The sequence below is a fragment of the Etheostoma cragini genome, chromosome 17, assembly GCF_013103735.1.
Source record: "Etheostoma cragini isolate CJK2018 chromosome 17, CSU_Ecrag_1.0, whole genome shotgun sequence".
Taxonomy (NCBI): Eukaryota; Metazoa; Chordata; class Actinopteri; order Perciformes; family Percidae; genus Etheostoma; species Etheostoma cragini.
Window position 1 is genome coordinate 7,020,417 of NC_048423.1, and position 11,907 is coordinate 7,032,323.

The 11,907-nt window shown below is 37.8% G+C and overlaps 1 long non-coding RNA gene across 1 annotated transcript in view; it reads right to left on the bottom strand.

Annotated features, from left to right (window-relative positions):
- Window positions 1–3,076, bottom strand: part of LOC117960514 — a 13,747-nt gene extending 10,671 nt beyond the window's left edge. The window contains exon 1 of the long non-coding RNA XR_004660173.1: window positions 2,748–3,076. This is a non-coding gene — a long non-coding RNA (uncharacterized LOC117960514). The remainder of the gene's footprint in view (window positions 1–2,747) is intronic.
- Between the last annotated feature and the right edge of the window lie 8,831 nt (window positions 3,077–11,907).

Sequence of the window (11,907 nt, forward strand, 5' to 3'; positions counted from 1 at the left end):
ATGCCAATATTTGTTGTTTCAATGCCAAATTTTATTTTCAATACCACAGGTTACTGTCACTGTTCTAGCTCCATAGACCATGCGACCTGATCATAAGATTCAAGACTCTGAAATAAAAAACAATTTCAAGTTTTTTCACCAGTTGATGAATACGAGGCTTAAATGAGATAGTCATCAATTATAATTCCACATACAGCTCACACCTTGACTACCGCATCCCATCTACATCTCACACCTTAACTACCACCTGATGTTACTGTTGAGATGACCTCGTATAAAAAGATTGTAAAGCGAACATTTGCACATTTCTATCCAATCGTTGTCTTTATAATAGTTTTTTTTTCACATACATTTAAATACCAATGATGCATCACAGATCAAAAGCCAAATAACGTGTCTGACATTTAAATATATTCATTTCAAGAATATCAAACATATTTAAAATGAATGGGAAATTTAAGTAACAATTCAACCTGTGTGTCATCTACCCTGGTGAGATGCTGGTCAAAAGCTATGGGACATTTAGCGGTGAACATTGATATAAAATAGATTAATGTGTATTGATTGTTTTGCTTCTGCTCATACCTACATTAAAGTTATTGCTGTTTGGCAAACAGGAATGTACAGCTGATAGTTTGCTCCATTAGACGGGTCATGAAGCCGCAGTTATTGAAAGCAAGTTGCTCATTTATGTCTTTCTAACTCATTTAAGATGAAAAGGTTAACTACCGAAATATTGAATTACTATTAAATATTCCTATTATATGAGCCTGTGGCAGATGTGGAGGTTGTGTTTGGGTTTTTGAGGTGAGTTGACTGTGAATGTCTTTTTGCATTTATGTTTCAATTAATTTGTCAACTCAAAAAAGTATCAACAGTTCATGCTTTCTGCAAAACTAATCAGCCTAAGCTGTCTACAGTGCTTTAATAAATGAGTAGAAATACCTTTAATGGGTAGTTTACATTTTTAATACTCCCTGAAAACTAGAACATTATCTCATATACAGTATGTATGAGAATATTAGATATTACATTAAAGATTGTACACATATGAGAACTATCAATATTAACTCAATAAAAATGAGTAATTGCAAATTCCTAATTTTTCTTGACTTCTTGACGCACGATTCCCGCATTCTGTGATTTTGGCATCTGGCCGCTACGTAGTTTGGGAAATCAGGAATTGATGCAGCAGTATGTTGTGGATTGCTAGCAGAAACAAAGCTCCTTGACCATAAATGGATAAAGAAAAGTTTTGTTTGATTGGAAAGTTTGGTTTCAAAGCCCTTCCAGATAGTTCTCCCAACAAGACTAAAGTCAGTTGCATGTACTGTCTTCACTTGCCAAATGCAGGCCATGTTGAATAGTTTGCAACAGAGATGTAAGAATTATAAGAAGTACAAATGAGAAAAAAGTAAAAGTTTAAAGTGGGACACCACTTTGTGTAAGTATTACCAGGTAATATTAAATCCAGGTCAATATGTCCATCGGTTTATGCTTGATGAGCTTGAGATGGCCATATTATGCTTTAAGGTTATTATTTTGAGCCTTCAGTCAGTTAATCTGGAGAATTTTCTAGAGTTCTTGTTATTGTTTTGGATTGTTGCAAAAATAAACATTTACATAAAGTGAGCATATTTGACCTCTCCAATGTTGATAAGACCATTGAAAACTTGAAAAATATCACTTTTAAAGAACATTTAGAACAGATATAAAAAGTTGGACAATATGGACAATCATGATGATGAACGCAATTAATATTTTAATTGATTGACAGTCCTAATTCATGTTGAACAAATGTACAGAAAACAACAGTGTATAAAACATGCAAAGAACAGAATGTACTTGTTACTCATGAAACACTTTGACATTAATGATATTGCTATAAAGTGAAGTTTGTTGGTTGCAAAAAAGTCTGCAAGTAAAATTATACACGGATTTACAGCGGGCAATGTGCTGGTAGTATTGTATTTATGCTTATGCATAAGGTGTGTGTGTGTGTGTGTGTATGTGTGTGTTTGTGTGTTCACATATATGAGTGCAGACGGGCATAGTAATGAGGACATGGATATTCTGTAGGGTTAATTATGTACGTATTCATGTACTTGTGTTTGAGTGTGTGTGTGCATCTGCATGATGGGTTGAAGCAAGCAGAACAATTACTAGCCCTCTGCATAACCCCTGAAGCCATGAAAGAAATCAGTGGCTGTGAGGGGTTGGTGGTGGTGGAGGTGTGGTCTGGAGTCTTCTACAGAAAGTCAGTGTATGTTAATGTTGTAATTTCCCCTTGCGGGATTAATGAAGTATACATTGTTATTATTATTTATGTAGCTGACTCCTCTCATGATGGAGACAGCAGTGGTTTTGCAGAATATGCATGAGTTTTTTCATAATCTGTCATGTCCTTTGGCAGCAAGGCAATGTCGTGCTTATCTCCTCCACGTTCTGTCTGCTGCCCACAAGAATCCTGGTACCTAATTTGTAACTGCCAGGGTGGCTTTGACAAGGGAAGTCCAATTTGAAAAGAATGTAGTGTTAATCATATGGTCTGACAGCCTTCCTATAGGTTTCCCTTTTTTAATTAGCCAGAAAGAGCAAAATCTCCCTCTGGAAAATTACAAATGCAACATACATTGTATCTTTCTGTGGTAATGAGGCCAACCCATTCTCACTCCGAACTTGTAAAATACGGACGTTTGGACAGTGGCTGTCAGCGTCTAAAGGGACAAAAAAAGGCGCCCTTTAACAAGTTACTGGGGAGAGCAGCAGCTACCCGGGGTTTAGTGAGTAGTATGTAAGGCAGAAATTCCACGCAGGGACGTTGTTTGGGGTGGTGGATGGGTTAAACACAAGCCTTTGACCCAGGAGGGGTTGTCTTCCGCGTGGCACCTTTCCTAAAGTCGGTTTCTTGTTTAACTGTTCTGTTAATCCTGTGTGTCACGCAACCGTTAGCCCACCCTCGACCGTTTCCTAAACCCAGCCGTCCCGTTCTTCCCACGTGTGACGGAAACGTAAGACCACCCATGACCTCTTCCTAAAACCAACCATCCTGTTCTTTCGTGTCACGGAACATAAGCCCACCGACAACCTTTTCCTTAACATAAAAGTTTAGATGAGACACTAAAGGAGACTTTTAGCATTAATAACGACAAAGGCACCTGACCGAGAGTTTGTATTTTACGAGATGTGTTGATGAGGCTTATCATAATGTAGTATTTTTCTAGCAAATGCTGTAACAAGGGATTTTAAATGTCCATTAAACATACATAATGGTGTAACCTGCTTAATGAGCTCCCCTCCCATCAAGATAAAACTTCAGAAGGATTTCAGGGTCATTATCTCAAACAGCAGAATGACCTCCTCAACACTGCATTTTCTTAAGGTTTATGAAGTATGGAATATCCGATTAAATTATTTAATGTATCTAAATAAACAGAGATCCTAAAATGCCAAACTGGCTTGTAAATGGTTATTAGCCAGCAACAAGGGTGTATAGCACCTGTCATGGTTTGTTGGTGTGTTACAACTTTGCATCGTGGTGTCACAAAGTAGTGATGCTTGTTATTAATAGGTGAGTATTTGAAAAAAATCACAGTTAAAGGCCTCACATGTTGCAGTAAACATTGAGAACATAATAGACTCTTCTGTTGAGGGCTAGTCTGTTAGACACCTGCCCCCTGAGTCTTTCTTCTATTGTCCCGTTATTCAAGAGCTCTAAAAACACCAAACACGCTTGGCTGCACTGAATGATCTCTTCTAAAGGAAAATTCAATGGGGCTTTATCTTGTTTGTCACTTCTTCTCCCTTCTCCTCACCCTCACTGCCTCAACATTCTTCCCCACTTCCGATTTACTTCACTCTCAACAATCGGAGTGATGATTTGGTATTTTGAACCTCAAAATCAGCTTAGTGTGCTGCACAGGCCAACGTGACCAGCTCTCTGATGGATATTACAGTTCTGATTGCCTGACCACAGTGCCATATCAGAAATCTCTCCTTACCTCTGAGAGACTGATGCTGAGATCAGGGCTACAGTAGGGGATCAGCGATTGCTGGATAATGAAACTCTCCTGCAGAGGACCACGCAGACATGCATGTCCACCAGAAAACACAGGGTGCCAGAAAGATACACACTCACACACAACTGTTCCATAACTGTGCAGCTTTTCTCTCTCAATTGCCATGTCTGGAGGTGGCGATGGTGTTCTGCTTCTGCTGGAGGGGATGGTGGAATAGTGAGAGTAATTTCCCCGCTGGCTTATCAAACACCTCCATAGTCAATCTCTGGCTCTCACCAGCCTCATTGCTGCATGGAGAAACTCTTTTCTATCTATGTCCTCTTGTTCCTTCCTTTTTTTTTTGTCACAGAGGAAATAGTGTTCTACTGGTGCACTCATTGCACGGTTCATCAATGTATTCAAGGCCTAAAATGTCACTGATTTGAGAAGATGGCTCAAAGGGGGGTCATTTATATTAGATTTTATTTTAGATTGATGGGCTTGAAACATAATCTTATATTACACAAATTTAAATCTAGGTGATAACTAAGATTTTGTAAGATTTCTTTTGACTTACTTCACACTGCTGTGTTAAAGCCAAAGATGTAACACCAGGCTTTTCTCTTGCTTAAATACTTTTTAGACTTTTATGCAAGTTCAAATATGCAAAATGTCAGAAGTTAGTGGACATGCTAATTGTTTAAGTGCTATTCATTTGGCAAGCTCGCCTCAGCCACCTCACAGTAGCAGAGTGCCTGTTAGCTGTCTGAACACAGAACGTGTTGTCTTTTGAAAAGTCAGCTCATTTGCATTCTATCTCAGGGGGATTTTCAACAAAGAAAACGAACGAAGCATGGTGTATCATAACAAAGAGCACTGGTTGACAGCAAACACACTTCCACTCACATACCAGCAACCACACACACACACCAAACCACCCCATGCCACACATACAGTACATCAACACAACAAATCGAACAATTGCAGAAAATAAACTGTTGGTCTTGTTAGTTATTTTCACATTTGGACCTCTTCAAACCAGCTTCTTTTCTTAACAACTCCACTCGCAACAGAGTAGTGACTGGCAGGAATTGCTCCTTCTTCTCTGCTGTTATGGTGGCGCAGTTGGTATTTTTCTTTGTCGTCAAAAATCAGACAAATAACCACAATCAGACTTCGATCTAGCTCTATCTATCATCTATCATTCAGTGCACTGATGAACACCAGCTGGTAAAGAAATCAATCCAGGGTGCGAATTGACTTTACTCATTTTTGTAGCTTAACAAAATTATTCATACTTGAATTTAAAAATAATTTACTTGAATATTCAAAATAGTGGAATTTTTGTGCTTCTAGGCTTTACCTGCTGATTTTAGGGTCTTTGTAGGTAACGTCTCACCTGCTTATACTTTGAGAACAGACAGACAGTGAGTTTCAGATCAGCTTTGTTGTAAGTCTTTTAAATGAAGGCTGAAGACCTTTCTTTTTGATGTTGCCTTTCTTTAAATGGTTGTCTATTTCTTTAACGTTAAATTTCTTATACTGCCCTGTAACTTTTATTCTTGTGTTTATCTGTTTTTATGTAAAGCACATTGAATTGCCCTGTTGCTGAAATGTGTTATACAATAAAAGCTGCCTTGTCTTGCCTTGCCTAAGTCCATCAAAATACCAGTTGCTTTCATTAGGGTGTTTTGACTGGTCACCAACATTCATCTCACAAAGCTCATGAACAATGGATATCTATCAAAAAAGCAAGCATTACACTTACATGCAAATAGCCGATGCAAACAGCCGATGCTTAATGTTTCAACGCATATCACTAACTCATGAAATACATTGACTCATCCATTTTCACCACATCTGGGTTGCAGTGGCAGCATGCTCATAGCAAAGACTTAATTTTCCCACAGCAAACCCCCACTAAACACCATTGTAAGCCCTCTTCAAGTCCACACACAAAGATTTCAAGGATGAAGTAATTGTACAAAACATTCCACGAATTTACTGCATTTAAGATTAAACACATGTAAAGGTGTCTAAATGTTGGAATGTAAATGTAACTTTTAAGGAAGGAAGGAAAACTACTTTGGAGTTGTAGCTAGGCATTCATTACTGAGTCTATTTAATGGGATTTGAAAGACATTCAGTTTATGTGCTGCTCAGTTTTCATTGCTTAGTAATCTTTCCCCACTGAGGAGCAGGTGGTTATCATCTTTCAACTGCAAAATGAAAAATTACTGAAATTGGAGTCAGAAGGTCTCCCCGAACAACAGTAATAAGCAACTTATCTACATCCAGCTGTCATCGAACCACGTTTATCCCTCAGTGTACCAATCAAACAGAACAAGGGGATGTATTATCAACCTCAGCAGACTAGTTGTGCTTTGACTGCCAGGAGACGAGGAGTACTGTACTTCCAAAGACCCTCACTGACATGGCATTCCCTAGCACCTTACCCTAACCTTAACTACCACAACTAAATGCCTAACCCTTACCCTTACCTAACCTGAACTTAATTTTAACCTGAACCTTAAAACCAAGTCTAAACCCTGAAACAGGCCTTTTGAAGTTCTTTCCAAGGGTGAGGATTAATCAAAATATCCTCACTTTCCAAGAAACACACACACACACACACACACACACACATACACACATAAAAGATCGAAATAGGATACAGCTGGATGTCCATCACTTCTAGAGAATTTACATTGGAAGTGAACACTAGAAGTGTTTAAGCACTGAAACACGACGTTGGCTCAGTACTGTGCTGGTTAAACTCTATTATCCTCTCTGTATCTCATACACACACATATATATATATATATATACATACAAATACACATATACATATACATACACACACAGACACACACATTACCATCCCAGATACGCAGGTGGACGAGTAAGTGTTTAAACTCTTCAAGGTGTTGGAAAAGGTAGACCCTTTGGACCATATCTCTTGCTGCTTAGCAACACACACACACACACACACACACACACACACACACACACACACACACAGCTTTCTTCAAACTACTAAATAATGAAATAACATTGCTGGCTGAAATATTTTGCACACAGATCCTTACTGCATAGATCAGGATATAGGTTTTTTTCTTCTATACCTACATTTAATATGCATTTTAATCTATAGCCTAATGATTACATTGTGTGTCCAGGTCACATTAAAATCAGGAATCAACACATTTTAAATCAGTTTTCTCTAAAGTCTTACGTTAGGCTAATTTTGCCATTTTAAAGCAAATGAAATAATAATTTGTGTAATAGATTATGTGCCACGGTTTGGCTTGAACTGAACGCTCAGATCCCAACAAAGTATTTATTCAGAATAGTGATCAAACAGTTGTCACAGCCCTCCAGTTAAACCACACTTTAAACATATTTAATCGACAAGCCCCTTAGAATCCTTTTAGAATCAAACAGTCCCTCGGGCAAAAGCATAAATGAAAAATGCACAAGCCTACACACACACACGCGCACGCACACATACACATGCACATTTTTCTTAACCATATATACACAATTTCCCTGTCAGAGTCATTGTGAATACATGCTGTTATCATCTGTCAGAAACTGCAAGTTGCCTGTAGCTAAAGTGGAAAAGTAAAAATAAAATAAATAAAATATCCTCTCACAAAACGCCTGGAGCAGGCCAAAAACTCAGGACACCCACTGTCACACACAATGTTTAAAACTGTTTTATTAACAGCAGTACAGTGCAATATACAATACAGACAAGTGTCTTAAAAAAGATGTCTTGTGATAAAATGATCGAGAGACAGGATATCTTTGGCCAGTTTTTGCATATTTGTCATGCAACTTTTTATGTTTTCATTTCTACATTTCAGCTGTGAGTTATCTGTCGTTTCTGCTGGAAAGTGAACAAGCATCTTCTCGCAGCAGGAATCTGAAGCACGCAGTGTTTAGTTTTTAATGTTCCTTTACTGTAGGCAAGTACCAGGGTATTTAACTGAAAGTGAGCGGCAACAGGGAACAAGTCTAGTGGAGAAGAAGCTTCATGTGTTTATCTGTTTGCGGCAGCAAGTCCACAGAGGTAGGTGGTCCTAGTGGATGGACATTTGCCTCTTTTAACCACGATTGTTCCCTAACATTAACCAATTGTTTGTTATTGTAACCATGACAACAAAGGTCTCTTAACCTCATCAAATCTTTTTCTTACATGTCACAACCATGCCATGATTATCTGTTGTCTAGACTTGACCAAATCTTAATCATAGCATTGACACATAAGAAAATGCTTCTGTTTCTTCAACATGGAAAGCTCTGACAATGTCCTTCCAACAGGGCCAGCAGACCAGAAAACATGTCTCTGTGCTGTTCTGCGGGGTCAAGACAAGCATGTTTGAATGAATGCTTTTTTTTTTTAACAACAACAACAAAGAAAACACAGAAACAAACTAAACATTAATTCAGCATGTCCTAAAAGGATTATGAATTAATTAATTTAATCCTACCCCCTTTTCCACCACTATATTATTATCATCATGAATAGGTACATTTTTTCATCATAAAGTATTTATATCATATTTAACACGTCATTTACAATTTCCTAAGGGTATATTTGCTGTGTATATTGACCACAAAACATAAATAAATTATGTAAATAACCAAATAAATAAATTTGATGGTTAAACCCTTTTTTGTTGTTGTTTCATTTGGAGGACGTGCTAAGGTCAAGATATCTCAGCTTCACCTGCTTCAACTTTGAATAATGTTTTAATTAATTTTTGCAAGTTTCCCAACTTTTCTGTAACTCAATTGTTGCAAAGCCCCATTAAACCATCATGACCAAAATGGTTCTGTCTCATACACTGATGTGCATGTTCAGAGAGCACAGAAGATAAGTGTATGCAAATGAATGAAAGGAGTACAGTGCTACTGTACTGCACCTCTGTCCTCTAAGTTAGTGGTCGCTCCTATCTGCAGGGGAGCCTCTTTTATTCTGAATGACAGCTGCACCAGGTATGCACATTTATTCAACCCTAATGTTAAGTCCTAGCAGCGTGTATTTAAAATGATCTAAAGCCTCCCTCAGCGCGATAATATCCTACTCCAATCATGTTTGTGTCATGGAATGGATCGTTTGGCACCTCGTCATCAAATGCGATGAACAGTTGACGTAATAGGCCCACATCACTAGACTATATCATCTGCCAATTAATTAATCCAATAGAGCCCAGCTAGGCCTATTAAATCCCATTCTAATTAATCAGATGTCACCAGGATACTCTGTCACTTACCGCAAATTTGAAGGATAATTACCCGAATGAAAGAGAGTAATATAACTGCAGAGATTTTTTTTTAAATATGTCCTTTTAAATAGGGAAATGAGGCATAATCCTGCATATTTTCAGTATGGAAGTGTCAGATTCACAAGGGTGTTAATAAATCTTGGCTGTGTGTGGTCACTGGCTACAGAAGGACCTCTTTGCACAGGAACTCAGGTTGTAACCATCGGGATGGGCTTCACAAGTCGTGGAGTGGGAATACATTTGGATACATTTGGAGCCACTAAGAGGAAAAGTAGGCTTTGGGCCCAAAGGGAAGGGAAAAACCTGGAGAGTTAACAGAAGACCAAGAACTGAGTTGAATACTAAGACTTGTGTCATCTCTACCTCTTACGCACAGCATGAAAGAAAGAAAAAGAGTGATACGAGAGAGGGAGAGAGAGGAAAATAGCACAGAGGGACAGACTCTTTGCTGGTTCACTTAGCATGAACAACTTTTCAGAACGCTGAAACCCAACCATGACTTCATTATCAATAGATTAAAAACAGCTTGTTTCTGTCTTTTGGGCTTCTCTCCCTACTACTGGACTGTAATATCTGTGTAATAATTTATGTTCTGTGACATTTTTTTTTATTGCACACAATGATAATGACCACAAGCCCTGGCTGTCAACTATGGAACTCTGCTCCAAAATCTCACCACCACTTTGGTTAACTGCAGTACATTGAATGGTGGGATTACATAGCAACATTTTATATTGGCTTTACTAAATGGCTACTAGACTACCGTCTGCTGCTGTTTTTTGTAAAGTGCCCTTTGGATTCTTTTGTTTTGCATAATGGCCACAGATATGGAGAACAAAATATGGACAGTTTGAATAATATATGTTTGCCAATAAGTAACAGAGCTGTGTGTGTGTTTTGCTTTGTTAGTTTTCCTTAAATACAGAATATAATAACAAATCATATTGACCTGCTCTTAAAGACAAAAAAAAAGAAAATCAAAGGATGTTGCTGTTGTGCTCATTTGCAAAGTGTACCTCTTTGCAGGTAGATTTGTATGTGTGTTTCTACTAAGTGGCTCCCCTTTAAACAACCTCACCCGCTAATGACTGTCTTGCAGGCACAGCTGGAATAAAATATAGCTGACACAAGCACTGGGTTTAGTAGCATTGCTCAGGGCGACCAAAACAAATGGCTGAACAGTCACAATTAGGCGTATAAATTGTAAACATCTCTGCAGTCACAATTAGTGCTGGATAATAAGGAGGCTACACTGACTCAAACAACAAGTTCTCATTTCGAAATAAATTCATAGGCAGATTTTCCACATGAATATCATTATTTAAACACACAGCAATATTTTGATTCTTAGTGCTTCTGGTGCTTTGGTTTGCTAATGTGGAGAAATAATTCTGCAGACAGACAAAGAGATAGAATGACTGACAGACAGGCAGATAGGCAAGCTATGTATTTACATTAAATTGTCCCCACAGATTATTGTTAACAATGAATTGTGGACGTTAAAAACTGAAAACACTGATCACATGGGGTATATGTACTTTTTCTATTTCATTTTTAATAGGAATATCCACTCCCAGTTGGACAACAACATGATCCTAAGGCAAAGAAAAAACCAAAGAGCAGAAGAGCTGTATTTTTTATCTTTCCACTTGTCATTAGCAGGCTCAAACAATAAATCCAGCAAAAACATAAATTAATGTAAAACATGTCTGTTTTGTTTCATATTATAACAATCCTGCAATAAATGAGCAAGACCACGTTTTAAGGCTGCATAGTTGATTCAGACTGAATCCACTGGTGTATTTTTTCCTAATAATAATTTATATATGTATTACCTAGTGCATATTTCATTAAGGTTCAGCACTTTATAATGTTGAAATATATGATGATGTGTGTAGACCTCAACAATTCACTCATTGAAATGCAGAGTCTGTAAAGGAGGTTGTGCTTATTTTCCCATAACATGATTAATCTATAATGTTACCTCAGGCTGTGTATTTGAAGAGAGGGTCTTGCTTATTCACCTCTAGTGCTGCATACCCGTATTGCTATTCTGTGCACAGTTCGACTTGACATGAATGGATTTTCAACTTGTCTGAGATTTAATCCTCCTCCAAATTTGAGCATGGACTTCATCCAGTACCACCATGGGATGGACAGGGCCAGCTTCATGGTAAAAGACTTCTCAGTCAACTTGTGATATTAAAGTGTAATTTCTTACTAGCTCGTTCAAACTACTTTTCGAATATGCTAATTCACTTCTATTGGTTATCTTTATCTATTATTTCTATGGTTGCAGAATACAGCTGCTTCCCTCACTGGTAATACTTGTAGTGACTCTGACATACTGTATGCAAGCCACACAGCTGCTACAGCAACTAGTCTAATTATGTTGACTAAATCAATCTGACCTCTGGCTCTGTCCAGTTTTCTCCATAAACCACAAATAGTTTAGACTTAAAACTAATCAAGTGATTAAACTCAGACTTATTGCACATCACTAGGTATCAAATCATAGCTCCATGGGCAAAGATAACAGAAACCACAATAAACAAAGTTAGTAATCACCCATTACTGTGTAAGAATGAATGTGTTTGAATAAAGACTATTAAATA